The sequence below is a fragment of the Canis lupus genome, chromosome 6 (assembly GCF_011100685.1).
Source record: "Canis lupus familiaris isolate Mischka breed German Shepherd chromosome 6, alternate assembly UU_Cfam_GSD_1.0, whole genome shotgun sequence".
Lineage (NCBI taxonomy): Eukaryota > Metazoa > Chordata > Mammalia > Carnivora > Canidae > Canis > Canis lupus.
Genome location: NC_049227.1, coordinates 60,702,997 through 60,730,962, shown reverse-complemented (window position 1 = coordinate 60,730,962; position 27,966 = coordinate 60,702,997). Strand labels below are relative to the sequence as shown.

General features: G+C 36.8%; 1 long non-coding RNA gene across 3 annotated transcripts; it reads left to right on the top strand.

The window, feature by feature from the left end:
* The first annotated feature begins 117 nt into the window (after positions 1-117).
* Positions 118-27,966, top strand: LOC111096411. 3 transcript variants are annotated; one of them, XR_005361302.1, is made up of 4 exons: positions 118-596; positions 14,336-14,555; positions 26,249-26,432; positions 27,578-27,966. It is a non-coding gene; the product is annotated as an uncharacterized LOC111096411 (long non-coding RNA). The 3 variants fall into 3 exon arrangements; XR_005361303.1 differs by lacking the exon at positions 14,336-14,555; XR_005361301.1 differs by lacking the exons at positions 14,336-14,555; positions 26,249-26,432; positions 27,578-27,966 and adding an exon at positions 2,600-2,906.

The window sequence follows — 27,966 nt, the reverse complement described above, 5'->3', positions numbered from 1 at the left end:
AATTACTAAACTTAAATGCAGCATGGCTCAGAGGGCTAAACCTCAGAAAGGGCGAACAGAGGTTGTGGGTTCTAATCCCCATGTCAGCATTATGACCTAAGGCAAGACTTCCCAGAACAGAAAAGTAGGAACAAGCAGTCCCACTATCTAGCTTCTGTACCAGGACAAAGAAACTGGTTGGCCTCACACACAGGCTCTGCGCATCCTGAGGAAGGTCAGCACCTTGCCAAAAGGAACTTTTATAATTGAGCTGGAAAGCTAGATAAACCTGAAACAATTAGTACACAAATAAAGGAAAACTATGGAATTCTGAGAAAAATGCAGAAGGAATTCTAGAATCCCAGAGAATGGAGAGATCATATGCGCCCATTAGACCTTTTAGAAACACTCAGGGTAGAATGAATACAAAGCAATAGTCATAGGGCCTTATCAGTGCTAGGACCAGCACATCTCTGAGTCATGTCCTTCCTCCTGCATAAAATAAGAATGACAGTACCTGACCTGCAAATGTGCAAAATTACTGTGGGGAAAACAAATGAGACCATGAGGACAGAAGCATTTTCAACACTATAAAGATCTGAAGTCTATGTAGAGTGGTATGTATTATTGGGTTGCTACATTAAAGTGAGGAGAAATCTTTCCAAAACATATTCATTAAAAAAGGCAGCTTGGAAACAGCATATTCACCATGGGATTAATATTGTTGGGGGGCGGGAGTGGTATGTGCCACACGCAAGCCTCTATGGAAAGCCCCACAAGCCACTGAGGGGACAATGTTGCTGATATGTATGCCTACAGAGTGGCCCTGATGAGAAGGAAAAATGGTACTGTGCTTATTAATCCATCCCCAAAAGTAAATAACATAAATGCCATGTTAAAGTAAAAGGAGAAGAAAGGACAAAGGGCAGGGTGGCAGGGAGGGAGAGAGATGAGGGAGGGAGAGATGAAAAAAAAAAAAAAAAAAGAATGTAAACCTTTTACTGAAGTCTCTCCATGATGTCAGAGAGTGAACAGCACTGCTTGGCAATCTCTGTTTACACATGTGGAGGCTCTGCTCCAGCTTGACACCATATTCTCCTCCTGTCCCTTCCTGCACTCCTTCTCCTCCTCCTCTCTCCTGCCCTCAGCTCCCCAGCACCCCAGAAATTCTCTACCTAAATCTGGCCTCTGCACCCTCTTCTCTTACTCTTTCTTCCGATGTTCCAAACAAATGCTGTCCTCTGCATTGCTGCCTGTCCTTTCTCACACGTGGTGGACTGCTTTCTTGGGTCCTTCCCATTCTTTGCTTGCCCATTAAGGCTACATAGCAAAATAAGGACCTAAGCCCTAAGGAGACAAAATAAGATCATTATATAAATACAAGAGGGTGCTATACAAAGATCTATGGGATTGCAGTACTCCTACTGTATGCTAGGTGGCCTTTCAGAAAGGAGCTTTATATTTCTTAACTGCTTTAATTCCCTCAACCACCCTATGAGATAGTGGCTGCCCCACTTTACAGAGGAGGGCAATGAAACCCAGAGAGGATAACTAATTTGCCCAAAGTCTCAAAGCTTTAAGTCTGACTAAGAAGCCTGCACTCAGCCACTAGAAGAGATGGTTGTCTGGTAAAGGAAAATGAATCAATGTTCAAAGTATTGAAGTGGATTTTGTAGGGCCGGGAGCAGGGGTGGAGGGTGGAATTTCATGGGTAGGGAGGGTAATGCCTGCTGAAGGGGTCATAGCCAATCTCAAGAGCGCTTATCATAAGCTTATGACAAGGTACAATACAGTCTAAAGCCAAATCCTCTCTAGGCAATGCATTCTCAAAGGCTGAATTTGTAGGGTGAGGTATTTTTGACAAATTAAATTTATATTGGCTAATAATTTTATTAAACTCAGGGAACACAAGAGTCAAATGAAACAGAATGAGAACCAAACTAAACTCAATGAAGGCTCATATATTAAATTTAGTCTAGACTTTCCCTCCCAAAATGATTAGGTCTAGGAAGAGCCTGCTAATTAGGGAGAACAAAGCATCACACGTTCCCAAAGCTTGCATGTGGAAATGGCATGGCTTTGTCATTAGGCATTGCATGAAGGTTGATATGTCATCTATTTTGGCTTTTGCAATGTTTTCCCACCAATTCTGTGTATGTTTGATAAGATGTGAAAGCAATATGAATTTTTCTATGAGCTGAAGTAATCTTTTTTTAAAGTTGTGATTCTTTTTAATTTTTTAAACTAATATTCTCATCTTTTCTCTTTGGTCCCATGAAGGTATGATATCGGGTGTGATTAAGAGATTGTTTTCATGTATTTAGACTTCAGGTGAAATTCTTCAGGTACATTCCAGAGTCTAGTAATTGACTGTTATTAGTATTAATAAGAATTACCCAGCTAAATCCCACTGCCATGTCCTGAAAATTTACCCCTTAGGATCAAGCCTCAGTAATAATTTCAGTGTGTTGAGATGTAATTTTCAGTTCACAGACCTCTCAAAAAGGCAAAAACAGATATGGGAGTTTAAAGTTTGAGATAACAGAAAGGAAATTTCTTTAGTTTGTGCTGCTTGGAATTAGAGATACATAATAAGTAATCATTTCTCTTCAAAATGCAGGAATCCACTTGCTATAATTCATAGGATGGGGCTGATACACAGGACAAGCAATCATTCCCATAAGGAACTCTTAATAGTGGATTCTTTCTATGCATTTCTTCAAATGAAGGGTACCTTTGGCTGTATTTCTTTTTGCGAGAGCCGTTTTCTTTGCCTTCAAATCTCTGTAATACATATTATTTGAATATCTGGAAAATGTATTATTGCCTTGTAAGTGGGTTGTGAAAATTACCAGCCCACAGAAATTGTATCAATATGCTTCATGCTAGGGTTTACTCTGATGAAAAATAAAAGAAATTGGCCTTCTTTCCTTTTCATCTGATATAATTTGTTGCTTACCTTGGAAGAAAAAAAAATTTAACTCTGCTGATAAACAACTACTGGTATATGTTTTAAAATATGGGTAAATTCCAAGAAAAGGCAATCTAGGTTTTCTTGATTCTCCTGTTTAGGCAAGAAATAGGCTAAGGCTTCTGTGTGTATATTCTCTTTCCACAACAATGCCACGACAAAACCTGTCCCAATTATTCCACCTCTCTATGTTAGAATTCCATATTTTTAAACCTGATTCAACAACCATTCCACACCAGAGGATATGTCATTACTTGTGAAATGCTCAGTGCCTTTCAATAAAAAAAGATGAAATAATTTTACATAAACAAGTTTAAAATGTCAAGAGAACCAAAATGGATCTATTTGAAATCGTTTCTGAAACAAAATTTGATTTTTGTCAATAGTGCATAAAAAACAATGAAATAGCCAAGAAAAAATTTTCATTTATACAGTCCTTTTGACAGAGGGTCAGTTCTAGACTTTTAAAACTTGGTGTCCTAAAATATTACCAACACGTTTAGTTCAAAATAGAATATTTTCAACAGGTTTGCTTTCAGTAAAACCGAAAGGGTGATTAATTGCAATAAAATATATTAATAAACTATAGCATGTGCTATTTCACTGATGTGCCTAATGGCGGGAAGATGTTAATTATTTGATAATCACCACTTTTTAAAATTTCTGCATAAGAAGTTTCAGCCATATTTCCATTGTGAAATATATAGCCATCTAAATCTCTATCCCCAAATCTTTAAACAGATCTAGGTAAAGATAGGTACTTTCTCTATCCAAAACCTGAAAGTGATTTTACTAATGCATCCTTATAAACAGAAGCTAGGTCAAAATATCTTAAATATGGCACATTTCATATGTTTCTTGAGAAATTTAAAAGTGATGCCTATCTTCAAGGGGTTTATAGGAAGGAACATTATATAAACAAAGCCAGCTTTGGGTAGAGAATAATTTTCTCTTTAATGTGCTTGTCCTCATCTGGAAAAATTGCTCTATTTTTATACAACATCAAATTTTTGAGTGTTTCTTCCTGGGCTGTGAGTGGATTTATGAAGGCTTTTTTCTTTTAAGAACTTAGAGAAACAATCCTTTTCATTCTCTAAGAGGAGTACCCATTTATAATTGTGGTGATTTGTATTTACACAGTAATATTACCTAAAAGACCAGGATGTTCTACCTCTGGTAAAGTGACTCTTGTTTCAAGAATCTCCAGAGAACTTATCCCTGAACCTTCACATTGCATGGGTTTTAATATGTTGACATTTCCAAGAATAACATGGTCTGTAAAGAGCCCAAGAGTGAAGTGGGAGCACTTCTATCAATGATACTTTTGAAAATGAAATATATTTCCCAGGTTCCTTGAGATAGAAATCAGCAGTGGGGAAAGGTGACTGCTCCATCTGCTTCTAATGAGTTGGAGGAGGTGACCTCTGACCAAGGAACTAGGGACATGAGGACACAGTACTAAAACCATCTTCTCTTGTGACATAAATGGAAATTCACTTTCTAAATAGTTATGGTTTTTCAAAAGGTAATGGTAATTTAGCTTGATCAGACATCTTTCACATCTGTCATCTCCTCATTGATATTCACTGGTATTCCCATATTTTCTTTCCATTTTATAGCCTCTTAAACATTTCTATTTATGTGCTGTGTGTATGGAGCATAGACTAAGTACATACTTTATAGTAGCCTCCCCTGGCCACAGCTTTGGCACTTGGTGCCTCCATACCTTTGTAAAGAGAGTCCCTGGGCTGAGAATGCTCTCCCTCCAGATTAGAATCCTCCCCTCCTCCTGGGCCTAATTCAAAGACCTCTGCAGTTGGAGTTCATCTTTTATCTCTTGACACATTACATACTTGGATATGCCAAGTGTGCCAGGTAGTGTATATACTTCTGAATAAATGCATATCCCACTGGTTATTTTGCCACTCACATGCCATTGTGTTTAAATGTTGGATCTTTCCAACTAGACTTTAAGTTCCTATATGAATAGAAGACATCTTTCACTTTGGGATATCTTGAGTATGTATGGCAAAGATCTTTTTATATAATAAGTCAATAATTCTTTTTTGAGTGAAAAGTAGGCAAAAGATAATATTAGTAGAAAACATGAAGTGTATTAAGATATAATTGACACATAATATTACATTAGCTTAAGTGTACAACATAATGATTTGATATATATATATATAACAAAATGATCACCATGTTAAACCTACATCTATCACCATACATACTTACGAACTTTTCTTCTTGTGATTAGAACCTTAAGATCTATTCTTTTGGCAAGTTTCAAATCTAAAATACAGTATTATTAACTATAGTCACCATAAAGACTCTTAACCATAAAAAGCTCCTCACATTTTAAAGTATATTTACACTTGGAAAACAGCACTGTAAGACTAAAGAAATCTCAACTAAGGAAGCACCTCAAAGATTTTGCTAAAGTAGACATTTAAAATTGAATCATATTAAATTAAACTACCAAATTCAATAAGCAGAACTCTAAATCTTTCAAAAGAGGAAATCTTTGAAGGATACTAACAGATGACACACAAATAAAGAAAAGGTAAACTAATGTTTCAAAGGTCAATAATGTATGAGTTTTGATTCAAATGCAAGCTGCCGTCCTCCCTTTGGGGGTTGGCGTGAACAAAAAATTTAGTCATGGATATTAAAAAGAATTTCTTTAATTCCAGAGTCTTTCACATAGGAAGCTTAAAACATGTTTAAAGTCTTATCTAGTAGTTAGATCACCTGCTATGGTCACTTTACATCTAAAGCAGGGAAGCCAGAAGGTATAGGAAATCCAAAATCATACAGAGCTTCAGTAATTTGACCAAGAAAATAATGCATGCCTTCCAAATCCCTGACTAATTCTTTGGCCATGGGATTACATTTTCCATACTCCTGACATACGGAAAAATAATGAGAAACATAATTTTTAAAGAGCTACTAGTGACCACTAAATTTAAAATTTTCTAGAAACCACATTTCTAGTCTATTCCCACTGTCCTGCACTAACCTAAACCTTTTAAATTTATATTACTGCCATAGCTTCCAGTAGGACTCTCCAATCCCAACCTCTCCCCTTACTAAAGGCCCCTCAGTATGTAAGTCTCCCCACATCATACAGCTCAAGGACAGTACTGCTCCCAACTTCATTTCCCTGGTTACTAAAATCTTATAAAATCTGATCACACTCTGACTAGACAACCTTGTTTTCCTTCTGCTAAATAGTTTAATATGTAAAATTGTTTTCTAGATGGATCTAGTAAATTAATCTTTACTTTTCTGATGTGTTTTAATTGTCTGAAGGTTCACCACAATGCCAGGTACCAGTTGGATGCTCTATATATGTATATGCTAATTGATTAATAATTGAAGAGATTTTTAAAAAGTGCTTGTGAAGTACTGACCAATTGATGCATGTCCTATAAGCTGCTTTGTAATGTTACCATCTAATCCCCTACATGGAAATATTAATAGGTTCAACAGTTCTGGGAAAAAAAGTCAACTTCCCTTTCCCCTCAAAACTAGTGTGCTCTAAAACATTCTCCTAACAAGATTTGCCTGGTTTCATCATCATTCTTAGAATCCTAAAGATGCTTCCATATTTAGAGATGCTGAATACCAAAAGCCTAAAAGCAGAACTTATCTACCCTTTTATAAGCACTTCAGTAAGTTAGACCCAATAGTTATCAATGCAAAAGTAACATTTGTATCTCTCATACAATAGGTGCAGAGTTCTCTACTCAAGAATTTTAAGACAATGCATAAGAAAAAGGATGCAAAGCAAGCAAATTCTATATACCACAGAATTAAAGAAAGCTCATTTTTCCACAATTAAGAGGAATTGTGAATATTCACATAATAGCTCCTATCCCAATTAATTGGAAAATTCATCCATCTTGAGCATTTGTCTGCAGGCCAGATATTTATATAATTCTACTTCTCTGGTTTAATTTTGATCTCAGGTGGGCAAACAAACTTGTATTTCACAATGGGGCCCTTCTTGTCAACCCTAGATGATCAGCTCCTTTGCAGCTTGATGGTGGTCAAACTCAATGAGTGCTACTACAGTTGGAACAGTCACGGGTCACTTCCTTGTGGATGAGATTCCCCAACCTGCTCTATCTGCATCCAGCAAGGAGACAGCATTTCTTGGTCGATTATAATTATCAGACCATTTCTTAGGCAAAGGTCAAGAGAAAATGTACAATTCCCAATAAACTCATTATTAGTAAGGGTGACTCCTGGTCACCTATTGCTGTTTAATGACCGAAATTCACAATGGCACAAGTAGACAACTGACATTTTGCCTGAGCACACATCTCTGGCCAGTGATAATTAACCTGAAGGTAAAGAACCAGTCATTTTCTTAATTCAACAAGGCACCTCTTTCAAAGTTGGGGCTCTTCCTGTTTTAATAATCAAAAGGAAAAGACCTTTGGTACTTAATATTTAAACAAAATGTTTAATATTTACACAGTAAAGTTCTTCTTCTGATATTAAACCAGCATTAAAGCAGGGATGGAAATTGGTTTATAATCTCTGACACTAGGCCCGGAGCCTTGTAGTGTAGTAAACAATGTCACTCTTCAGATGGGCACCACCTGCAATGGGTTCAGAAATGTCAACTGTAATTAAACATTTTATTTCAAGGATAATTCATAGGTTATGTACATGAAGGACTGCTTTCTGCCATGAGAAATTTCAAAGTACTGGGCTGTGTAAATAAGAAGCAGGTCTCTCTCTCTCTCTCTCTCTCTTTTTTTATTATTGTATGTTTTTTTGAAGCACATGCAAACTGACTGAGACCTAATTAATATTATTCTTAAACATATGCTTCATATTTTACAAAGATTTTTAAAGTCAATTTCATGAAGCTTGTCTGGTAATGATACATTTCTACCTAACCAATTATTTCTTCTAGCTACAAGTTAAGAATACTGCAGGGGGGAAGAAAGGGTATGATTTGCTACAAGCGAACATGGTACAGTAATGGCAACGTTGGGATTCGCTCTCATCAGTGCCAAATTTCTCTTCTGGGGCTTTAGTTTTAACTTACAGTTTGAGTGAAAGCCTGGAGAAAATTGATTACTTTTAAAAAGATATGCTATTCAAAGGTGTAGGGGTCACCTAGCACCTCCAATAATGCTTCTAATCCTAATGAGAATTTAGGAATGAAATTATTCAATTAAGAAGTGTGTTTATGTGTGTGTGTGTGTGTGTGTGAGAGAGAGAGAGAGAGAGAGAGAGAGAGAAAGCAATACTCAGTTTTCCCAATAAAAATTTATTCACTGTTCCTTCGTAGCAATTTTTACAACTAACATAATGAATCAGAGACTTAAAATACACCTTCCCTGGCCCTCCACCCTAACATTCTACATCATTTTTTTCCTAGGGGAAAGACCTTAAGTAAAAATGCTATTAAACTCATGAAAAAAAAATTTGGGTAAAAGTGGCACCTTTTTGTGCACTTAACACAGTTCGTTATAAGAGTATTCTTTTCTCTAACTACATACGGCAACTAGGAAAAGGGATGCTCTGCTTGTCTGCCTCTCATTTGCTCTCCCTGCTCTTTTTAAATTTACTTCATAATTGTGTATTATTTTGACACATGTTGTCTACCAAATAGAAGGACATATGTACACGAACAGGCTCAAACACAAGGGGAGGGGGCATTTACTAGAGAGTACAGAGCCACACCCCTCCCAGGTGGGTGCCCTGCAGAAAGGCCTGGCACTGAACACACAGAGACGTACCCACGGTAGCACTGTTTCTGAGATATAGTGGTGGTTCCTTCCCACTGGTGAAAATATGTTTATAATATCAAATGGCAACAGACATAAACTACTATTCCCAAATAAGTATAGTATAGGATACTTGTTAAAGGAATCCTGATGGTGTTTCCTTTAATTGCCTTTTCTTTTGGAAATAGGATAACCATAAAAGCTATGGGAAATATGAGGAAAGGAGATGACACACTAAGAGAAAAAGGCTATCTATATAAATCCTATGTATACAACTTAAAATTACATAGAATTAAAAAGCTGATATAGAAAAAAAATAATTGAAGGAAATATGACAGCAGTGTGAGTAGTTTTCTTCCCATCTCTCAAATGTCTGTAATGTGATCATGTGAGTCCAGCTATTAAACATCTACGTCAAGTAAGAACATGATCATCTTAAGGAATTAAAAAGTCCACAGAGCATCCACGCATTGAACGAGGTAGAGAAGAAATTTGGCAAAGGCTTGGACTAAACACAATTTGAGCTTCTTTGTCTCGACATCTCCCACTCGACTAAGAGGGAATAGACCAAAAAGAGCGTTGGCAGACTAGGAATGAAGGAAGAAGGTAGAGGAACACAGTACCAGAATGGTTAGTTGGTACCAGAGCTTCTGTTAAACTAATCTCAGATCCTAAATACTACAGATTCGCTTTGTCTTCCTGTTCAAATGCTGCTTTCTCGGCTGCAAGACAGAAGAAAGACCAAACCTTCCCAGCCCAGCTATACCCGATCCTGGTTAGGAGAGGGATAAAGCCTGTTGCTATGACAAAATAGGATTACAGCATAGGGGACATATTTCAGCTGTAGAAACCCCCACTGAATCAGCCCAGACACAGATATTAAACTCTGAGGCCACAAAGCCAGTAAACAACACAACTGGCAAGATGGCACAAGTGACTGACTTGATTGCTCCACAAGTTTCTGTATTCAAGCCACATACATGAGTTCACAGGTTGTCATCTCAATAAGCCCCTTTGACCGTTTGGTGAATATTTGTCTCGTGGCTTGGCAAGGTCTCCCATTTTCTCCTTCAACCTAACGTGATTCTCCACTGCATCTCCCAGCCTTAATTTCCTCTCTGCAAAAAAAAGTGCATGATTGCAATGAGCCTCTTACAGTGGCAATGCCCAAAGGCCTCCATGCAATAAACCCCACTAATCAGCCTTGCAGTCTTTGGGGGTGAAGAGGTACAGGGTTCCAGCTTGGGAATTTTCGCCAAAGAATTGGGTGAAGTGCATGGCAGCCACAGAAGAGTAACTGGAGTAAAGACTCTTCCCCTAGAGCCTCCTCCTTTGCCTATGGAAAAGGCTCGGGAAGAGGAATCCTAAATCATTACACCTGGTCAAATAATAAGAATTCATTTAGAACAAATACAATATTAAAAGCTAATTTTTTCCCCACAAAATTAATTAACTTTTCCCTCTACAAATATATTACTAAAACTTTCTCACTGCACAAACTCTCCAAACAAAATTAATGGTTTTGTTTTGAAAATTAATTTAGATATTAAAAAATTATATTTTTCCACCAAGATCTCAGTTACTCAGATTAAATATTAACCAAAAGCTGTCTTCTGCTTAAATAGAATTTAGCCTTTGAAGTGTTTTTATTAATCTCTTCTGATGTAGGTGCTTGAAATTCTATGAAAGTGCTGCTGCTACCCGTTCTGTGCATCACTTACTGTAATTTATTTTCAGAACATAATTCTATTTATAAATGAAAATCCTATTAAAAGAAGACAAGAAAAATTAGTCCTAGACTTTGCATGGGTAGAGTAGAAACAAAATGAGCGGCCTAACCTGAAGTGACATTTACAAATTACCTGTTAATTTAAACCGGGTTGAGGGATGACAGAGTTTAGTCAGACTGACAGGAAGTACCGGAGGAATGACAGTTGGGTCTGGAGTGGCCATAAAGCTCTTACTGCCAGCACATTTCTCTGTGCTCCACCACCACCCCACTGTCTCCCCAAAAGCTTCCTGCCCGGTAAATAATGTATTTATAAAAATATTTACATTTTTGGCAGATTAGTGAGTAAAGGTATTACGCAGCTGGAAGCTAGCCTCCTGTTTAAAGGGAGGAAATAATTGATTTAAAAAAGCTTCAGGCTTTAGTCATTGAGTGACATCCCCTCCCCGCCAGCCCCCTCCACACCATCCCTACCATTTAGGCCCAAATAACCAGTTGGTGTTTTCCCATGAGTCTCTTTGAACACAGGGGCCTGTATATTGGCATATAGATACGCACAACCTTCTCTCTCTCTCCACCACGGTGTTTCAGAGGACAAGCCATCAGAAACAGCTGGTGCTCCCTCTATGCTTTCTACCCCATTTTATTATTTTTTTTTAAGATTTTATTTATTTACTCATGAGAGACAGAGAGAGGGAGACAGAGAGAGAGAGAGAGGCAGAGACACAGGCAGGGGGAGAGCAGGCTCCACGCAGGGAGCCCAACGTGGGACTCGATCCCGGGGTCCAGGATCAGGCCCTGGGCCGAAGGTGGCGCTAAACCGCTGAGCCACCCGGGCTGCCCTTCTACCCAATTTTTGAAATGTAACAACAAAAATGAGTCCTAAGTAATAATCTTTTGAGAGGAAGCCAAAAAGGGGGAAATAATTGTTACACCCTTGAATATTTTGTTATAGACTTGAATATTTTTCATTCGATTTAAAGGACTACCAACCCAATTAAGAATCCACAGATACCACCTATATCGAAGTAGATTTCAGTATGTAGCAATTAAAACTCATTTTTATCAAACATCTATTCCACATCCAACTTACAAAAGATGTATGTTTTTTATATGATGGGCATATTCTCAGTTGCACTAATAAAAGTTACACACATGCATGGAGTAGAAATACAGGCACACAACCCCGACACAACACATACATAACATACAACACACATGTGATATATACCCAGTCATCTGGTTTTTATGAGCAAGCCTCTTTGTATCTTAAGGAAACAAAACCAGTGGGTATTTTAATTTTTTGAAACGATTTGAGAGAGAGAAAAAAAAAATAAGCAGGGGGAGGGCAGAGGGACAGGAAGAGAGAATCTCCAAAACTGTCTATTAAGTAGAAGACCATCCCTATATTCATAAATTAATAACAATAAGTACATTTAGGTTAACAAAGTAGAAATAAAAAATCAAAATACATTTAACTAAAAAGATGCATTGAACTCAAATGAAATGAACTAAATAAAATCAAATTAAAATGATAAAATAAAAATAGGAGACCATCTCTGTATTCTTAAATTAGTGACAATAAAAACATCCTGGTGTTTTATCTGCCTGCATCCTGATTAAGGCTCCTGCTCCTTTTGTCACCTTTAAATGCTTTTGTCCATTGGAGAATTCTGGAACTTTCAAGGAATTGTTACACTTTCTTCTTGTTTACCCATTCTGGAATTCTATGGACAGTACAGGGATAATTCTGTAGCACAAAATAATTGCTATGAATTATTCACATCCTGAAATCTTCACACAACTTTCAGTAACTGTTCTGAGCTGGAAAATTATTGTGTGTAGCTTACTTCTCTAAACAAATGTCTCTATATTTGTGGTAAGACTGTCTACCAGAGACTATGAACCATGAATATATTGTTTTAGAAGAGCAATTTTACCAAGTAAGAAACAATTTTATCTTGAAATTTTGATCCAATGATCCTTCTTTTCTATTATCTAGCAATAAGGAATAATTCAATCCCTTGATATGCAGATAATTAGAATAGTCACATGAATAATTGGCATTTCTAAATAAAAAACTAGTTGCAAAGAGGTTAAAATATTAACTTAGAGCAAAAAAGTCTGAAATCTGAGACGCTGATGAAGAGAATCTGCTGGAAAAAAGGATCCTTTTCCTTGCAGTTCCTCAGTTGAGCTGGATGAGGGCCAGTCCCATTTAAAGCCCTCTCCACAATATGCCAGGACTCTGATTATCAAGTCATTTTAAGCTCACACCAAATTCAAAACAAAGTTCAGAAAGGATAGCCAAGAGAAATTTTTCCATTCTTCCTCCATCCCTTTACCCCAAAAGTGCCACAGAAGCCTTCCTCCTCATGCCATCTACTATTAAAAAAAAAAAAAAAATCAAAAGCCTCTCTTGTCCTCTTTGGCATATAAAGAAATACTTTTTATACTAAATCCTAGTTTTGAGTCTTTCTTCAATCTGAGTTTAGAGATAAATTATAAATTATCTGTGTCTTAGACTCCTCTGTCACACTGCTGTCAAGAAGCATATGCCTGTTTGGAAAATCCTGGTTATTTCTACAAGATTTATGAAATGTTACTTTGCTCCAAGATTGATATCCATGTCCTTATTCAGTATATCAAGGGCATATGATAATGATAGCGATCAATGTTATTTTAACACTGCACAAAGGCCAGGGTGTCAAGGCCATCACTTCATTAGACAACAGAACTATTGATTATTAACTAGAGACTAGCTAAAATCGAAATACCTGTACAATCTCCCCATGCCAAAAAATCATCAGTGGGCGGGCAAGCAGATTACATAATCTGTCAACCACTATGAAACTTTCTCAAAACTAAACAGACAGTATGAGGAGCATTTCAAAGGGTGTTTCACCGTGAGAGATTTCTCCTTTATATACCTTGACCCTCTGCCATCTTCCCTCCTAAAGCTCAAATAATTTTAGCCTCATAACACTCTTTGAGTCTGCCCTTATGATGTAAATGCTCATTAAAAATTGAGGGAAAAGGGGTTTTGAAAACTGTTAAGGTTTGGGTGGGAATGAAAGGGACATAAAGAAAGCAAGAGGCGACAGGTGTAAAGGGAAATAATTAAGGACTACTGTGCCCTTATTCCAATCTTCCTATTTTTGCCTTTTTAAAAATAGTAAATGTTTTCTAAATATCATAGGGCTAAAGGAAACTACATACTCTCCCCTCCCTGATAAGAGACATATTATTATTTAGCTGGATCCCATCATTTTTTATATGCAAATTGATCAGACACCCATTCTCTTAAGCTCTGAAATCTGTACACTCATTGCAGGTGTTAAAGTGGCCTCTCTATCCTGAAGTCATATATTTGGACTCTCAGGCAATTTCCCCATCATGTGGGCTTTAATTGGACCATGTTTCCTAATCAGCGTAATTTCCCCCTTGACCAGCCCTCTATGTGCATACACTTAGAAAAAAGGAAGTGGGTTAAAAGGAGGGCATTGAAAAAGAAAATCAGCCTTCTCAAAACAGCAGTTTGAACACTTCCTAATGGAGCTCTAAGAACTCATCCTAAGTAAAGCAAATGGCATGAGGCATGTGGAAAACTGATTAGTGAGGACCAAAGCAGACATTTATTGCCCAGAGGTAGAAAGTCCACTAATCTTCCTGTTAAACCTCTGTTTTCATTTCCTTCTCAACTAACCTCACTCTGGACCAAATTCATCACCTGTCCTAAGCCTCCAATTGCTACTGAAATTAACGAAGTCAAGGGAACAATAGAGGGAACCTCATGGGAATTTATTCCTCCCATTCCTCCCAGCATTTCCAAAGATAGTGCTGAAGCCCTGAAACATCAGGGCCTTGGTCTTTTGCAACTTTCACTACATTTTTGCTTTTCAGAAGAGGCCATCAGAACCCTGCATCCTGGTTCTGAAATTATCACCAGCGATCTTGAGGAAAAGTGATGGGATTGACATTGGTGAACTGAGCACACAGGGAAGAAAATCTGTAATTGATGGCAACACGATCGCATACCAGGATCCTCTGATGTCATGAGTCTAAGTCCCACGCCAAGCATTTTTGGTGATTCTAGGCTTATATGGAAGAGCTCCTTTGATAGGTGAGACATTCTAAAGATGCAAAACTTAAAAAAGACCATCAAAGCTGGAACAATTTGAGCAAAAAAATATATAACAGTATTTGAGTATAGCCCAAAGTATAAAATAAATATATGAGTCCATACTCCTACAAATTAAGGAGTAAATAAATGAGAAAAAGATAAAGATCTTCCTCACAGAAGAATTCTGAATAATTTATATCAATCCTCTTCCCTCCAGAAGGTGGTTTTGAGTGCTCTCCCCCAACTGCCCCATCCATCTTTCCTGCCCTTGAACTGAACTGGATTTAGTGACTTGCTCCTAAAGAACTGAGTATGTACAGGGGGAGTGGAGAAATCTGCCAAATGTTACCTGGGCCAGGTGATCAAGATTAATATCACCAGTGATAAGTCTTGTGGATAACATGCACCCCCCAATAGGATGTGACAAAAGGGGCACTTCACCTCTGTGGTACTCTTCCCCAAAACATATAACTCCAGTCTAGTCAGAAGGAAAACATCAGATAGACCCAAATTAAAAGACATTCTAGAAAATAAATGGCCAGTAATCCTCAAAACTGCCAAGGTCATGAAGACAAGACTGGGAAACTGTCCACAGATCAGAGGAGACTAAGATGTGATGTTTAAATGTGATGTGGTGTTTAAATGTAATGTGCTGTCCTGAATTTGATCCAGGAGTGGAAAAAGGACATTAGTGGAAAACCTAGAAAAATCTGAATAAAGTCTGTTGGTTTACTACTAATATCCCAATGTTGGCTTCTTAACTTTGGCAATGTATGTAGAATGTAAACATTAGGGGAAGCTGTGTGAGGGATATGCAGAAATCTTGAATTCTCTCTGCAATTTCTCTGCAAATCTATAATTATTCTAAAGTACAAAGTTTATCTTAAAAATCCAAAAAATGTCCCTATAATGACCAGCCTAGAATTTTTTCACTGTGTAAAGAAAAGGAATAAAAATGTAAATGATAGCATTTTTGCCAAGATAAAAAATAAAATGAGAAAGGATAATCTATTTGTACAAAACAGAACGAAACAAAACAAATACACTGTCATAGACATATGAGTACATAGTGTATGTATAAGATACACCTATGTGTAGATATTAAATATACAGAAATGTACATAGATCAATACTATAACTGCTATTCTAGTATTCATTCATTTATTTTATTCATTTACTCATCCACTATTTTGAAATAGTAACTGCTACACATGAGACACTTTGCTATGGGCTGGGAATCCAACCATGGAAAAGATGAATACAAAACCTTACCCCCAGGGAGCTCTTTTATAAGCTCATTCTTCAGTGCTCCAAAACTTTTAAATCTTCACAAATTTCATGTATCCTTCAGAGGTATTTAGTTTAATTTAGGTTTTGTTTGTTTGTTTTGTTTTGAGTAAAATTCTTAGGTTCCAGATCCAGACATACCATTTAATTGAATACATGGTTCTGTGCAAGATTCTTAACAGCTACCCGTGTCTCAGTTTCCTGGCCTGGAAAATGTGGATCATAATAATTACTTCTTCACAAAGCTGTTGTAAGAGTAAAATAAATCCTTACATATGTTATAAAATGCTATGCAAATGTTACCTATAACTCAAAGAATAGTTACTGTGCTATCTGGCAGGGCCCAGTAGGAATAGGAACCCCAGCAGAATGAGGAAACAGAAAGGAGGATGGAGTTCAAACTTTGGACATGGGAAGGTACCAAGAAAAAAACCTTCTCTACTTCCTAATCTTGCCTGGAGTCAGCTTTGAAAGTGGATATGTAAATGTATAGAAGAAAAGTGCAAAACAATCTTGTGAAGTAAGAAGGAGTCACACATTACTATCCCCATAAATGGATGTGGCACCTGAGGCCCAAAGATATTGAATAACTTGTTTGAAATTCCACACTGAGCCAGTAACACATGAAAATTAAGAATTTACTCCCCTTGGCATTGAGACCGTACCACAAAGATTTGCCATTTAGCATACCCTTTGTGCTTAGGCCCATGTTAGCAGGACTAAAACTGCTTCTTGGATTTATCAATGGTTATGATCGGCAGGATTCATGTACGATTGTTTTGCCAGATGGGGAACCAAGGCCCTCACGCTGCCATTTCAATGCAATCCTAGTTAATGCCAGGCAATCCCTCCCTGCCTTTTCCTGCACTGTTTATCATCTCTAACCCCATACCACTGGCTATCTGTGAGAGGCTTCTACTGCAAGCAATATGCCAGTCTTCACTCTCTCCCTTCCCTTGTATTGTATGATACAATTAAATTATGATGTATACTTGTATTTTAATGTTATATTTATAACTGTACATATGCCCAAAGGCTTTAGCAGGAGTTACATTTTTATATCTTGAAAAAATACATATTCAAAACATCAGTTTTTGAAAAGCAAGAAAATTTCTTTAGTAGTTTTCCTCTTTTTGCAAGAGAAAAGTTGAAGTTCTCCTTTGGCTACTTTATGAAACATTAGATAACTTTGAAAAGGTTTTTTTTAGTTTTATTGAAAAGATTCTAGAGGTTCTTTTAAGCTGTTTTCTTGCATAGATGGCATAGAAGTGACAATCTATTTCAACGCAGTATTTCAAGTCCATGACCATTTATGGAGTTCTAAGTTCTTGAGATTGAAAAAAAAAGAAGAAGAAGAACTAGAATTCCTCAAGGAATTTACTAACTGGTGAATGTAGAAAGCAAAACAGAAAATAATATAACAATTTTGTATTACATATAGATTGCTCTTGAAGTTTAGTTGCAATTGTTGGGCAGATAGTCATGAGAAAAAAAAGGTAGAGGAGAAGTATTTGAATTGGATCTTCAAGAAAAGGTACGAGTTTAACAGAAGAAGAAGATGTCTAAGAAAAGAGAATCACATGAACAGAGACCTTGAATCATCAAAGAGATTAACCATGTTAGTGATTCACTGATAAGACCAGAGATGATAAGACAAAATATGGTGGGGAACAGTTCCTGAAGGCCCTTTTAATCCAAATTAAAAAGATGAGGATTTGTGATTTACAGGTTATGTAGATCTATTTATGGTTGGTAATGGAGGGGTGTGAGAGGTCATGAACAGAATATTCAAGAAAAGACTAATAAAAAAAGAAGACTAATAAAATTATCCAGGCTAGTTAAACAGTATTCTTGGAAGACACATGTCAGTTCACTAAACAAATTTAATTCAGTTTTAGAAACGGGAACTGACTGATAATGGTGTGTATCAATCAGAATTTAGTTAGAAAAACAGAACCACTCTAGTTATATCATGCAGAAATGGATCCAACAGAAGGAGCTAGAAACTTAAGATCCATTAGAAAGGCTGAGGGAAAAAAGATTGGAAAACCACCACTATCATCCAGGAAATCAGGAAATGCCTCAATTTAATACATAATGGCACTGATGGTCTCAGTTTTCTAGCACCTGAGCAGTACAGAGGAACTGCAGGAGCACCCAGAAACCTGTAGCAAAACCTACTTGCCATCTGCTATTGGTCAAACACCTTCCCAGTGTTGCCCAGAGGCAATAATGGTTCTGATTCTCTTTTACCTTCTGTCTCTTATATAAGTGTCTTTCCCTGGTGGAATGTAAAGCAGAATTCTTCTGACAGAGATTCTAAGAAATTTGTTCTTATGCCTCAAAATCCCCACACCACTGATAGTGCAAAGTTGGGAAATGGTATCAAGTTGCCCATAGGCAGTCCAGCATATTGTACAAGGAAAGTCAAGATCTGGGGCAAATATTATTTAAAATATATTAATAGTAAAACTTAAAGTTCTCAGATACATTGTAAAAACAAAACCACCACCAAAAAGCTAGAGGACTAGTTCCCAAGAATTCATGGACTCTGCTCTTTTCTAATTCCTCAAAGTTTTTCCCAATTCAAACGTATTAAAAATCAATGAGTCAAGCCTCCCCACTCACTGGATCTTCTGAATTCAGTTCCAGCTAACTCAGTCTTAAAAATTACTCATGATGATTCACAAGACTTTTGAAGATTTGAGAGATACAGAAAATGTTTAGTTTTGATATAGTGAAATGGGATTAGGTACTTACAGATAAAATCTCATATGAGAATGATTGTGGATTCCCATGGAATTTTCTATAAGGTTTTCAAATACATAGAAAGATCCATTAAATTTTGTAATTCTTACCATCTACAAAACACAAATATACACATAGTAAGGTCCTTATATCTTCTAGCTGCTTTCCCTTGCTCTTAGGATAAAGTCCAAACTTATAAATTAGGTCTATCAGGCACTGGTGGTTATGGCCCTTGACTACCTCCCTAGGTTCATTTCACACTCCTCTTTCATTCTTCCCTACACAAGACCTTCTTCTGCCAGGAATGTGCTTGCCCCTAATTTTTCTGCCTCCTCCCATTCATCTCTCAAGGGTCAGTTCACATGGCATTTCCCTTGGGGGGTGGGGGTCTTCTCTGCTCATTAGTCTAAGATCTCCATTATTCTCTCCCACTCTGTCATGTTCTATGCTTTTTCTACACAGAATTTACCTAGTGTAATCACATAATTATGTGCATAATTTATTATTAATTATTTGTTATATTTCTGTCTCTTCCAGTAAATTTTACAAAGACTATGACCTCCATTTGCCTTATTTATAATTGTATCTTCAGGGTCTAGTGTAGTCTGTCATGTAGGCACTCAATATCTAAGATAGATATTGAGCACCTGTGGTCCCTCTCACCATCTATATAATAAATACCTACTGTCTTACAAACAAATCCTTTGAGGTTATTTCCCAAATTATTCCTTTAAAGTATGAGAACATTAGAAACTGGTTAGTTCATTTATTTCAACTTGTTTAATGTATACATGGTAAACCAGGACCTTTTAATTTCTGTGCTTAGGCCAACTGAAGTCTCACAGTCTTTGAAGACCCGGACAGTGGACCATTGCCTTGGGAATGGATATTGTGTGTAAGAGAGTGACAAGTTTCAACAAAGAAAAATAAGAAGAAGACACATCCATGTGCCCTAGATCAGATTCTTGCCATTGGACAAGCACTAGTGGTTCTGGGTATCTAGTCCAGGAACAAGAACGCTTTTTCAGCAGCCACAACACCCTCTTTTCTTGAAACTTTTGATCTGTGGCAGCTGCATCTTCAGAGTGGCAGTTACCCAAAAATGAGTGAAATTAGCAGGAAAAACACTTATTTGCATGTTATCATCTAAAATAGGCCATGAGATGGGGAAAGGGAGGAACATTTTGATTCGAAATTACTGTAGACTGTAGCCAGAAGAAGTTGGCTGGTTCTTTTCAAATGTGTTATCAATAGGTGATTGTCAGATGACTCATGCTTTTACACGTAAGCTATATAAGAGATCCAAATGCAAAACCCCAGCACTCAGGGACACCATTTGGATTTTTAATGCTCCCTTGAGAGCCTAGAGCCCTCAAAGCAATGAATAGATTACAATGAAGCATAATACAGTATTTTCATTTCTGACAGTCTTATTCTAAAATGGCCTGTTATTTAAAGAAAAATGATATCCATTTTTAGTAGCCCAACACTGAAATTTAAAGAGTTAAGAGCCCCTCAGCTTGGATAAACTCATAAACATATGAAAATTAATTTTGCATTATTCTTTGAGACTTCGCACTTACAAGACAAGTGGCAAAACTGGCACTGTCTTTCTGTTATTCTGTCGACGTAAAAGGAAAGAACACAATTAGGGATGTGGCAATTTTCCACTCTTTTTTCTGCCCCTCGGCAGCTGAATGGCATCGCTGTGCAGAAGCAACTGAAACAGCAGAGATGTTGATGATCAATGTATTGAACAATCTCACAAGAGCAGGTTCAAAGCCAAGTTTAGGAATTTGTTGATGGGAGAAGTCACATGTAGCATCTAGCAAAGAAACTATTCAGAAATTGCCTGGATAAAAGAAAAGCACAGAAATGAACAGCATGAGCTCTCAAGCCAGTCTGCCTACATTTGCATCCCTGGCTCTGCTACTTTCCAACAGTGAAACTCTGAGCAGGTCATACACCCCTCTGTACCTCACTTTTCTTTTCTGTAAAACAGGAGTAAGAGTATTATCTCTTGAATGATTGTTGTGAGGCTTAAATGAGCTAGTAAATGTGAAGTGGTTAGGACAGTCACCTGAAGCATAGTAAAGTATAGATAAATGGTACTATTATAATGATGTCACTTTCTGAAGGAAATGTTCCAGAGCCTGGACCCTTCCTCCAAAATAAACATATTCATGAGTACCTTTGGGTATCTTCATTCATTGCTAGGTGCCATATACTTTCATAAATACACCCTGAATGAAAATAACTGTGTTTATGACAGTAAGCCACACATAAATGTTCATCTAAGGCAATTTCTATAAAGAGCTAGAGAGTAAACATCTTAGGCTTTGCAAATGCTCAACTATGTTGTTGTAGCCTGAAAGCAGCTATAGACAATACTTAATGAGTTCATGAGCATGGCTGTGTTTCAATAAAACTTTATTTACAAAAACAAAAGGTGGGCTAAGTTTGGCCCCCAGGGTATAGTTACCTACTCCTGACCTAATGGATTCTTCAACTCAGAAATCTTTTTATAAGTCGTTTCTTAAATGAAAGAATTAAGAAAAGTAAGATCCAAATCTCCTTAGATACTTAGTCCAAAGCTTCACAAGGCATTCCGTACATATGAGTGAAGTCCTTCTTGACATCATACTTAAATCCCCCTAAGCATTGAAGAAGTCTCTGTTTCCTCCCAAACTTGCAAAGAAAACCTCAGACTAATACCAGTTTACTTTTAATAACAATAGTCTACCATTAACAAATATTTACTCTGCAGCAATGTTCCATCTCACTTGATGATGGCAAATTCCAACAGCACCACTTTCAGAATATACCCACATTCTGCTCACTTCTCCCACCACCACCAGTATCATCATAATCCCACTTACCTTCACCCTCGTCTGGTTTATAGTTATAATCCATCCTCAACTTAGCAGCCAAGGTGTTCCTCACAAAATGTGTCAGGTCATGTCACTTTTCTGCCTGAAACTTCAACGACTCTCCATCTTACTCAGAGTATAAACTCAACTCCTAAGAATAGCTGGTCAGACCCTCTGAGTTGGTCCTTATCTTCTTTCTGGCCTCCTCTCTTACTACTGCCACCCTCTACTTATTCTGTGTTTCCTGCCATACAGGCTTTGTGTTCACTCATTCTTTCCTCAACCACATGGCTTAATCATCTCCATCTTCCAAGTAAGCCTGCCCTGACCATCCCATTTCAGATTGCAACCCTGACTATCACCCTCCTTATTATCCTTGTCTACTTAATTTTTCTCCATAGCCCTTATTATATATTTATTTGGTGTGTGTGTGTGTGTTTTGTTTTGTTTTGTCTACTACTACCACTTTGTAGAGTGAGGGCTACAAAGGGATTTTTGCTCATCTGTGTCTCCAGCATCTAAAATAATACTTGCCAGATAGTAGGTGCCTCATGAATATCTGTTGGGTGAATGACCCTATTAGACCCTTACCTATGCAGTAAGCATAGTTTTAAGTGCCTTAAAGGTATTATCTGCTTTAGTCCTCACAAGCTTATGAGAAGATGCTGCTATAATTCACATTCTCAAGAAGAAACCAAAGCTTTGAAAGATTACATGAATTGCCTACAATCACATGGAAAGTAGTGGAGACATGCCCAGCCTCTATGATTCCAACCACCACACTCCACTTCCTTTATGTAATCCTCACTTCTTGAGCAAAGGACTGTGATTTTCCAGATTTTACACATGAGGGAAGTGAAATTTGGTGGCACTAAAAAACTTGCCCAAGGCCACATGCCTGTAAATTGAGCAGCTACAATTTTAATTTCCATTTGCCTATCTCAAAAAAAAAATTCTTTTAGATCATCATAATTTTAATGCTATGAGATTTAATGAGCTTTGACAAAGCAAGACCAATAAAATTTTACAAACAACAACCTTTCACACGTTGATGTGCTTAAGGCAACCATCCAGAAATCCCTTGTCCAACATCTCACCAAATATGGCCAGTTATCTGTAGTTCCTTCCAGAACTAAGGTAGTTGCCATACATCAATAAGCCTGAGTAAAGACACTGCCATCATCCCCACTGCATTAAGGAGAAAGATGAAAAGAATGATAAACACCCTAGTATAAGGTGACAGATCTGCTTATAATGAAGGGGAAAATAAATCCAAGGATTTTACATTTCAAATTTGACCAGTTAGCTCATCCTGATGCTCCCAAATTAAATCCTAACCACCTAAAGTTCAGATATGTAAAAGTTGGGATTCAAGAACTCAAAGATGGTGACAATGCGCACTGAAAAGTTAATTACTCCACTTGGAACACAAATGAAAGCAATGCCTACCACTGAGCCCATGTTGAACCAGGACCCCTTTTACATGAAGGGAAATGATTGAACAAAGATCAGGAGCAGCAGCAATGGCTGAATTAGACCCCTCATCAGTAAGAAGGAAGGGCTGAGCAAATCTAAACAAAGGTGGCAAACACATGCAGGAACTGTTGTTTTGATTCCAGAAAAGCATAAAAAAGAAGGGACCATCTGGAAATTCTAATTTTTAAAAGGACATGGATAAACACAAATGCTTTATTTTATATTTTATAAAAAAAAATGGTAGATACATAAGGAGGCTATAAATACTAAGGACGTGCTCTTGCTTGCATTTTAAAGCATGGTTAAAATTGCAACAATGCATCAAGAGGTATCACAAAAGACCCGGAATTTTAATAATTTGGAGAGGGCCACTGATGCACAAAGGCAGGGGGAGGGATTAGATTCTTGATATCCAGTTCTCATCACACCAGGAATCTCATATTAATGTTTGTTAGGAAAAGGAATCCACCATAATTCCTGCAGCCTTAATGTTGAACAGAAATGTCAATATGTTTTATTCAACCTTTTATTTTTCTTCATAAGGTAAAATCTGGCTCATATATCTAAGTGCATAATAACCCTCAAAAACTCTAAAAAATGACAAAAATATTGCCTATATTTTATAATTATTTGATAATTACTAAGTTTATATCATTATCTGGAGTGCCCATCTACAATTATAGAAATACTTTATGTATATATATATATGTGTGTGTGTGTCTATGGGTGTGTGTGTGCGTATATATGTATATATGTATACACACATAAAATCTTTTAAAATATTTCTTGAAAGGTTAAGGAAATAAAATACTATAAGAAAAAAATCTAATATGATTTTAAATGTTACATGTGAAAGAACACTTTAAGCAGGTTCCACTGTGTCTGGATATATATATATATATATATATATATATATATATGTCTGCACACAATCAGGATACATATAATAAAAGGCAATCACAAAATCTCAGAAACTCGACAATGATGAATAGAAATAATTTGATTAGAGAATGTAAACTTTGAGGCCAAAGAAAACTACATAAAATCCTCAAAGCCGAACTCAATACTTGGGGGTTGGAGGGGAGGAGGAGAAATGAGATTTTAAAAATATTTTACTGAAGTTTCAATTCAGAATGCTGCTCTGGAACTGTTCATAAAATATGGGCCATATCTTTACTATTATCTACGGCCACAGCCATGGGTGCATGAGTGCACGCGTACACACACATGCGCGTGCGCGCGCGCACATACACACACACACATACACCCCTAAATGGAATTTGTCACTATAGGATATTTAAAAGCCAGACTTGCTGCATTTAAAATGTATGGAATTTATTTTTAAACCAGCCATATCTGAATTCAATGCCTTATATTTTGAGTTTTAATTCCAATCATGCTAATTTTAAGTCACAAACATATATCTGCCGGTAATGAAGGTTGTTTAATTAGGTCCAGATAAAATAGCTCCAATTCTGTTTCTGATCCACCTGTCAAAGCAAATCAGTCTTTTACATGGCTAAAAAAAAAACAAATTAGACTAGCTGATGACTTTTTGAATATTCAAGTAGACACACCGAGGATAAATCCAAACAGAACTTGTGACTGAACAAAAGCCTGAAACGTGACCTCAGAGATGAAGATATCTTACTCTGCTGAAAGCAGGTTTGCAAGTGGGGTCCTCCAAGGGTTATGAAGTCAAGGACAGGGTGCTAAGAAGTAATGAGAACGATAACAAAAAAGGAACCAGCACTACAAGAAATCAAATCTGCCATAGCTTAGGGCAACGTACCAGCTCACTGCAGTGCAAGACAAACACAAACAATGGTGAAAACCATGACAGAAAGAATCAGGCAAACATTCTGTCTGCCAGAGTAACTGCAGAACCAGAGACATCCTAACTCAAGGAGTATGCATTATCCAAAATTACATATACATTATTGTCAAGGCTCCTAAAGATAGAAAACCTGTCTCCCTAACAGTCTAGTATGAATACTTTTAGAGTATGCTAGTCTTCAGATCAAGTTTACTTGTGTATAAAGCACTATACATTTGGGGATAGATCCACAGAACAGAGGGGTAAAGTGTTTTGAAATTGGTATGGTGGCCATATAAATAGGAAGCTTTAGATGGGAAGATACAGAAGAGAGGAGAGAAAGAATAACCAGAAATCCAAATCCTTGGAGTCTAAGAGGTACTATCTTCTAGATAAGACCCTTCTTCTCATGGCTGACTCCTGAGCAAAGATATGAGACGGGGTCAGTAGTCAAGATTCAAGACATAGAACTATCCTCCTAATTTAATACCATTGCTTGCAGAAAAGAGACTCAGGCTCAGTTGTCTTATTCCCAAGTTGCTTTAAACAAGGGACACAAAAATAACAACGATCCATGGTTTAAACATTTCATAGAAGTAATATATAGGGATCCCTGGGTGGCGCAGCGGTTTAGCAACTGCCTTTGGCCCAGGGCGCGATCCTGGAGACCCAGGATCGAATCCCACATCGGGCTCCTGGTGCATAGATCCTGCTTCTCCCTCTGCCTATGTCTCTGCCTCTCTCTCTCTCTCTCTCTCTCTCTGTGTGACTATCATAAATAAATAAAAATTTTAAAAAAAGAAGTAATATATAGATTATACAAATGCTTATTATATTATACACATTACTGCTTATATATATCATATATATAATATACATAAATAATTCAATGGAAAAAAGATTAAAAAAATGAAACAACTGATATACATTTGGAATAAAGTGAATCTCCATCTTTGCCTCATATGCAAAATTAACTCAAAATGGATAGTAGATCTAAATGTAAGAAATGAAACTATAAAATTTCTAGACAAATATAGGATAAAATCATCCTTGGGATAGATGAAGATTTCTTAGATTAGGACACAAAATACATGTATCATATGTATCAGAGAAAAGACTGATAAATTGGATTTAAAAGTATTTGCTCTTCTAAGCATGACATAAATAAAACAAAATAAAATAAAATACAAGGTACAGACTAAAAGAATAATTCCTATACCTATAGCTGACAAGCAATAAGACAAACAACTTTTTTTAAATGGGCAAAAGATTTGAACCAACACTTCAGAAAAGCTGATGTACAAATGGATAAGCACACAGAAAGATGACTTGTCATTAAGTCATCAGGGAAATGCAAGTTAAATGCAAGTAGGGACTGCAACATCACTACACACACATTGGAGTGGTTAAAATTAAAAAGACTGACAATAACAAGTCTTGGCAAGAGTATGAAGCAACTAGAGTTTTCATATTTTTTGTTTGTTTGTTTTATACAGTGGTATCAACCCTTGGAAAACAGTTTGGCAGCTTAGGTTAAATAAATACTTGGCTATAGAACACAGAAAATTCATCCGAACCCATTTCAGCTATGACTTCAACCATGCCTGCAAGTTACTTGATCCAGAAACTAGAAAACACCAAAGTATCATTAACAGAGTATCACCTGAGAAGTAGTACAAGGTAATGTTTAGAGGGGACGGAAATGTTTTCCATATGTTGGGTGTGCTGGTAGTTACAAGTGTATTAAATTTGTCAAAACTCCTTGAAATACACATCAAAATGGGTACATTTTATTATATGTAATTATACATCAATGAAGTTTATTTTAATAATATTAGAGTAAAAAAAAAACTTTAGAAAACACCTATTCAAACTCATTTATATTATAGATGAAGAATGAAAACCAAGGAACTTTGTCCACCTCAACAACCAGAAGAGCTAACAGAGATGGGCCAAAAATCCCATGTCCTAAATCCCAGTCTAGCACTTTCTCTCTGCATCTGCTACAGTTTCAGTGAACTACAGAATTCATTTAAATAGAATTTAGCCAAAAATGGCCTGGAGATTAGTAAGAGATTAGTAATTTTAATTCCTTAAAAACTAAGAGATTTTGTGAAACAATATTTTTGTCTCCACAAATTCCATTCTGTTATCTAAGCAATCAATCTCAATTCCTACTAACTTGTTCCCCACTCTAAATTCATGTATTCTGGGGACTGAGCCCCAACCACTGCCCTAAGGATGTGACCCAGGTGTCAAACTGACATTGTCCAGTACAATTGCCACTAGCTACATGTGGCTACTTAAAGTGTGGCTGGTTTGAGATGTACTACAAATGTAAAATAGTCTTTTGCATTCTTTTTTATTTAAAAAAGCTATTAAGATTTATATTGATAATATGTTAAAATAATACTTAAGATACATGGTGGAATAAAATATATCTTCAATTCCACCTTTCTTTTTTTTAATATCTCCATAGAAAATTTTAAATTACATATGTAGCCAGTTTTGGTCAGCATATTATTTCTATTAGACAGTGCTGGTTTAGGCAATTAGTATATCCATAATCTTCATCATATATACTTGCTTTTAGAAATGCATATGTCAGGTTATAGCAGGACTAGCTGTACTTAATTCAGTACATCATCATATGTTAGCCAGTTTGTGTTGGGCTATCACTTGTAATTAAAAATGTACTACATTTTATGGTTCCCAAACTGGTATAAACCAAAATATTGAACTATCTTGTATATGTTGTCATACAATTCTCAGGTGCCTTCACATCCATTGTTTTTGTTTGTTTGTTTGTTTGTTTGTTTTATAAGGTACTCATTATAATCATAAGGAAACTGGGATTCAAAGAGAGTAAGTTATATGACCAAGGTCAAGCTAAGAAATGAACAGAGAGGAGTTGCTAAATTCAGGTGTTTGGAATCCAGACCCTATTTCTTGCTGCTTTGGCACCACACTTTGCTGACCAACCTAGAAGATTATTTTTTTAATTTGAAGGTAACGGAATCAATGTAAATGAAGGGGAGTTGTCATTAATGGGTCCCTGTCTGGGAATTGATTCACTTAAAAGATGATTTGTGACATGCTTCTAAGATTAATACACATTCCAAATAGTATCAGGTCATATAAAGTGCATGGGGACTTATAGTACTATCAGAGAAACACTACCCTAAACTCAAGGAACAGAAAGTAAGGGATGGTT